The following is a 6,091-nucleotide window of genomic DNA, read 5'->3' as shown; positions in this document are numbered from 1 at the left end:
CAAAATGTATGTACAAGATTCTAACCAAAAAAAAAATTCACAACCAGGATAATTTTTTAAAACAGTAGTCAATATAGTTCCAGAAAAATGTATGTGCTGCTTGTATGTATATTTAGCCATCATCACTTGATCCTTGATCATGTGGATACATCTATAAAATGAATGGAAGCTAAGTTCATTGTATTCTTTCTTACAGATCTCACATTGCCTTGGCCAGAGTCTGAATGTTTTAAAAGGCTCTCAACAATAGTTTTTTTTACATGCCTCTTGTTTGTGTTTGTGTTTGTGTCATATTCACATTTAATCGGGAATGATTGCTGAAGGACTTGCTGAAGGATACTTTTTAAGAGGTGTGCTTCTACTTAAATTAGCCAGAAGATTTCTTGAGTGGAACACTTGGCCTACTTACTTACAACTTAAATAATTGAGGACTGTGAGGTGAAAATGAAAGCTGATGTTATACCCCTGTTAGAGGGCTTTAGAATGGGCACGCCTTTCACACTTATCATTTAATAATTAAAATTGAAGAAAAAAAGGAATGGAATCATGTTTCCATGTCCCTTTTGATTATTTTTTATTCTTTTAACAAAAAAAATAAAAAAGATAACGAAAGATTTGACACCTCTGATGTTATGTCAGGTGAAAATGAAATATATTCTTGTCTAATGTCTATTTGTCTAATTTAAATTTGAAGGATAGCCTAAAGGTTACTTAAGAGTATTCATGTAATATGGATTCATAAACAAATGCACTTAAGAAGCCATCTATTTACAGTTTATTCTTCGATTGAATTGAGCCAGCTATTGCTCATCATCAACAGTCTGTCAGTCGTGATCATTTGCTCTTCCAAGAAAAATAACAATACCAAGAGACAAGCTGGCCAATACATTCAAAGGTTTAATATTTTATGTCTGTCAGTAGTTGTCAAAGAAGTTCAGAAAATATGATGGTTATTTTTCTGTTTTTGTAAGTGTGCAGGATAGATTCAGTCTTGGGCAGTGTTTAGGACAGTGCCTTTTCATTTAAGTCATTGTCCCCACATTTCATTGTACCCAATAGCTAGGTGTTACAGACCTAGCTACAAAATGTTCAACTAATTACACATGTTAATTGATCTGTAGGATTCCCCCAGGGTGTCGGACGACGTCCCAGGTCTCCAGATGAAGTCATTCACTACCAAGATGTTGATTTCCGCTCTGTGAGATGATAAAAAAACATTTAATGATTGATATGCCACAAACATGATAAATATGTACCATAACATAAATAGCAGTTATTTACGGAGAGAACAATTTTTTTGGTAGGTCATGAAGTTTCTACACTATGTGGACATTACAACTTGTAATTAGTTACTTTCAAGGTCTAAAAGGAAACTCTCCATGCAATAAAAGGAGTCTTACTGTAACTGTGTAGTTGGTCAGGGCCTGTCAAACAGACACAAGAGACGTTGTCCTATTAGCTAGGAATAATGCTATTGATTGTTCTGTCAAGGAGGACATCACTTGCTAGTAAGACACTCATTAATTGATTAGTGCAGCAATTTCCTTTGGGGCAAGATTCAGTTTCGTGAGATTGAAGCTGGTTTCATGCTGGTTGTTCCTTGCCATCAATGTGCCTGTTTGGTTTTGCTGTCAAATCAAGATCTAGTAACACTAATCATACCATACATCACTAATAAATAGCTTATGAATTACTCATTAGAAAGTATTAACTTATTATAATATCTGCACATAAATATATATTGGCACATTGTTATATAATATTCATTATTTTGGGAAAGCCATATATAAAAGAGGGATGGAAGGTTTGGTGACAGAATGATATCTTGCAGACTGACAGCAAAAACAATATTTACTAGTATTAAACGCTCACTGCCTAACAAAAAAACTAAATTTCTTGTAATTTACTAAATACCAACAGTTATTATAATGTCAATATCCAAGGTTATAAACAGTCTTTTTTGATATTATGAATTCAGTAATGACAGGAATCACAGTTAACAGCTTTAAAAAATGTATATGATTTAGCACATGAGAAGCTCTGACCCTAGAATGGCCATATCATTACAGTGACGAGGAGCCTTCAAAGACTTATGCAAGTCCTGATGGGAATAAATGTGATTGGAAGACAGGAAAACACAACCTGTCTAAAACATTTCAGAGACATGTCACTCAACTGATCTGTGACTTTTTGTTCACCCCCTTCCAAGACTGAAAGAGAGAGAGAGAGAGAGAGAGAGAGGAGGGACACACAGGGCTTTTACGGTGTCTCCTTAAATGGGAGCTACAGAGAGTCTATAAGAGAGGACATATTGTATAGAATTACAGCACCATTACATAATACTGTACTGTGCACAGATTATACAATTGCCAAGAGGCCGGAATTATCATCCTCCTTCCAACGTGCATAAGGATTGGTGGTCTGTATGTCCTTCTCTATTCCACATGCAGCTGTGCATATTGTGCCTAAAACAATTAATTGGTACTATTTCTGTTTTTAATTCCCTCACTAAAATATTCGGCTGAATGCTTATTACCAAAACCATGTTGTGAAATTGTTTATTGTGTTCCAGCTAATTCCACTTACCTCTGAACAGAAGACCTGTGAGACAAGTGTGCATGATTTCACCAGCTATATACAGATACACAGAAACACCCAGGCACACATCTCTTACTGGTCCATCAGACCAAAAATGTGTGACAGTCGAGGGGCTTCCATGTGATCACACAGATCAATCTGACTCTGCATATGAGCGAAGTGCGAAAATGGTAGCGGATTAGGAATCAGCTGACTCCCCACATTTGCTTCCAAAAGACTTAAGAGGAGAGTAGACTATTGGGCTGGGGGGTGGTAGGATGATTGTGTTAGGTAGTAAAACCATCACTGGAGCCAATTTATCTTCCCGCGCTCAGTGTGGTAGATTACTGTTGACAAACCATCCAGCTTCAATCAGCAACATGGAGGTAAAATATCCTTTTACTTCCAACAGGCAGCCTCTTGCTCCTAACCTCTTCTGATTGGTTCTTGCAACCACAAACATTTACTGGCCACTCTTTCTCCATTCTTTTTCCTCTCTTTATGTTAAGAAACCAGCAAACAAATATCCAGAGGTATTCAATTATGTAATCATGTATTAAAGTACATAGGTTTTGTGTACATTACTGCTGGTTTGCAGTTATTAAGCTAATATGTAAAGAAAACTTGGATTGCTATTGATAGCTATGAATACATCATTATAAAGATACTGTGTAGGAATCTGCCTTCAGTAATAAATCTTAATGTGTTTGAATGTTTCACATGAATGTCGGACGTTGATTGAGGAGTTATTTGTTATGTAGCACTGTAAAAAACTGATGGATTACCGGGATTTCCTAGTCTCAGAGGGCCCAGAGACTGCTGTTCCTGTTTGTACCTGCCCTAAGTTAAGAAATAAGATTTACAAAGAGGGACTATAATCGGTTTCCTGTTCCCCTTCAACTGGGGTTGAATAAAGTGTGCTATTCAAACAAACCCTGAATCTGGTAAACAGCAACAAATACATTTTGTCCCTGGCTCCTGGGTGTGTTTGAATAGTGTTTTGGGGCGACACCATTTCCCTTTCTCCTATTAACATACATCTCAGTGTAATTTAAACTCCAAGTCCAAGTCCTGTTGAGGCAAGCTAGCTGATAATTCGCAAATTACACTGCGCAATTATTCCACCATCAGAGACCCTCAAAGGCAATTACAGGGAATTGGTCATTAACAGTCCTGTACATTAGACCAGAGCCGGAGGAAAAGGCCTCTCCATTACAGCGTAAACAACTTTCTCTCCACAAGCCCAGTACAATGTTCATTTCCAATCACGTTAAATGGAGGTCGCTAGAAACCCTCTTAATGGGTTTCTGTGACCGGGGTAATAGTTTGTGTTATCAGAGACAAACAGGCCTAATGCTTCTAGAATACATCAGAAGGAGATCAGCGAATGCACAGATCAGCTAAGGGGATGGCCACTGTGTGACCCCAATGAAAAACAGAGAAATCGAAGCCTCGACTACAGTGGCAACATAATGGGAGTTCTATAACCCCTGAATCAGCGCTATAACTCTCTCATGGTTATATGGGAAAGACCCGTAAATGCACATAACATCCCTCAAGACAGATGATTATAAAATTGATGTTTAATGTTGGGTGTATTTGAAGCCTTGGTAAAAGCTCTATAAAGTATTAATTCGTTGTGGCTCATTTAAGTGGGATCAAAATGACTCATAACGATTGATTTTGACATTCTGTATGATATAGTATGTATCATTCACTGTTATATCGATGAGCTGGCAGGAAATTAAAAAAAGAAAAACATTAAAACTCTCAATTAAGAAAGTAACTGAGTGCTAGTTCAGATCACTGCTGAGGCAGAAAAGATGACATCACTATTCTGTGCAGTTTATTATTGTACGGTTGTGGTATTCGGTTGCAAATCTTGTCTCTGTAGGCTTATGCACCTCTGACTCATAATTTCCGACATGGTGTGACATGCCTGTCTGGGTTAATGTGAACTGCCTGTTACCTCCCAGGTTTAGATAATGATCACCTAGGGCTGGTCTCTCAAAAGCAATCCACCTGGATTACACCTCGGAGAAATAGAACCAACAGAACAGTAGTACTCGTTCAATGATTTGTCTGTTCTATTGATTCTGTTTCTGTGTATATAATCCTATCCACCAGGCGAAATCCGTGTTGATAACATAAAAAAAAAGTTCTCTCCCTCTCTCAGCCACTCGCTCTCTCTGTCTCTCTCACTCTGTCTTACTTTCTCTCACTGTTTCTTTTACTGCCTCCCCTCACTCTCTTTCTCTTTCTCTCTCTCTCTTTCTGTAAACATGCCAGTAAATGTATTATGACTATGTAGGACATTGACTGGCACACCCACCTAGCATGGCGGGCAGCCCTGTCTCATCCCCGCTGTGGTCCTGCCTGGGCCAGGGGACTGAGGATGGAGAGGCTCGGAGAGAGGGAAACCCACTGCCAGGTCTCAGGTGTTCATTTATCGCTACCTATCAATTCCATGCCGGGGAGAGAGAGGCCGCAGCCAGATCCAATCATGAGTCAGAGCTTCAGGACACCCTTTCGGTCAGGCTGATTGCCCAATGTGGTCACATGGTACAAGGAAAGAGCGAGATTGAATGAGTCACAAGCAAGTGGCACCCACCGCAGCTACCCTTATTCACCCAGGTGAAGTGTGGGAGGGAGAGCGAGAAAGGGGTTGAGATGTTAGGGCACATCCCACATTATCCAAGATTTCAATCACATAGAGAGGCGGTAAAAAAATAAATAAAAGACCTCAAGGAGAATGAATGACAGCGCCTGAAGCCGTGTGATATGGGTTTGCCTGTTTCTGCACTTCTCCTGGCCAAAGGCGGAGTAGCCTGGCTGGGCTGGATATACGTTCTCACACTGTGGTCTTACACTAAGAGCTCAGTACCCTGCCAAAGTCCTGGTATTCAAATCCGTCGGCGCCGTCTCATTTAACAGATAAGAGGCTAATCTACTGGGGTGGGCAGAAAGAGACCTTCAGAGACAGGGCCACTCTTGTTGTTCTGTCGCCATTCTCAACATTCCTGGACGGTGTACAGACATGTGCAGACAAACAAAGCCTTGGGGAGGACTTTATCTTTTCTCATGGCTTTATACATCGAACAGATCTGTATTCTTGTTTATTGTCATGTGGTGGTTTTATAATCTTACCACCCCGTCAATTGCATTACAAAGCTGCTCGAGAGTAAATTTTTTTCTTTAAGGGTTATTAAGTTCTGTGCTAGTACCTGATCATTTAGAGAGGAGCTTAACTTTCTTCTAGAACAATGCTCTCTAACCCTGTTCCTGAAGTGCTGCCCTTCAGTAAGTTTGCACTCCAACCCCAGCAAACTGGATCCAGCTAATCAACCAGCTAATAAAAAAATCTGCGGTCAGGAAAAAGTGTTAGTATCACCAAAACAGCTGTAATTTCATTATATTTATTGTTACAATTATTTTATTTAACAATACCAGAGCCTTCCCAAATGTAGGCTCTAGATATCCTTCCCAAATGTACATAAGATGGTCAATCTCAGCC

This window comes from Esox lucius, chromosome 12 (genome assembly GCF_011004845.1).
Source record: "Esox lucius isolate fEsoLuc1 chromosome 12, fEsoLuc1.pri, whole genome shotgun sequence".
Taxonomy (NCBI): domain Eukaryota; kingdom Metazoa; phylum Chordata; class Actinopteri; order Esociformes; family Esocidae; genus Esox; species Esox lucius.
This window is presented reverse-complemented; position numbering follows the sequence as displayed.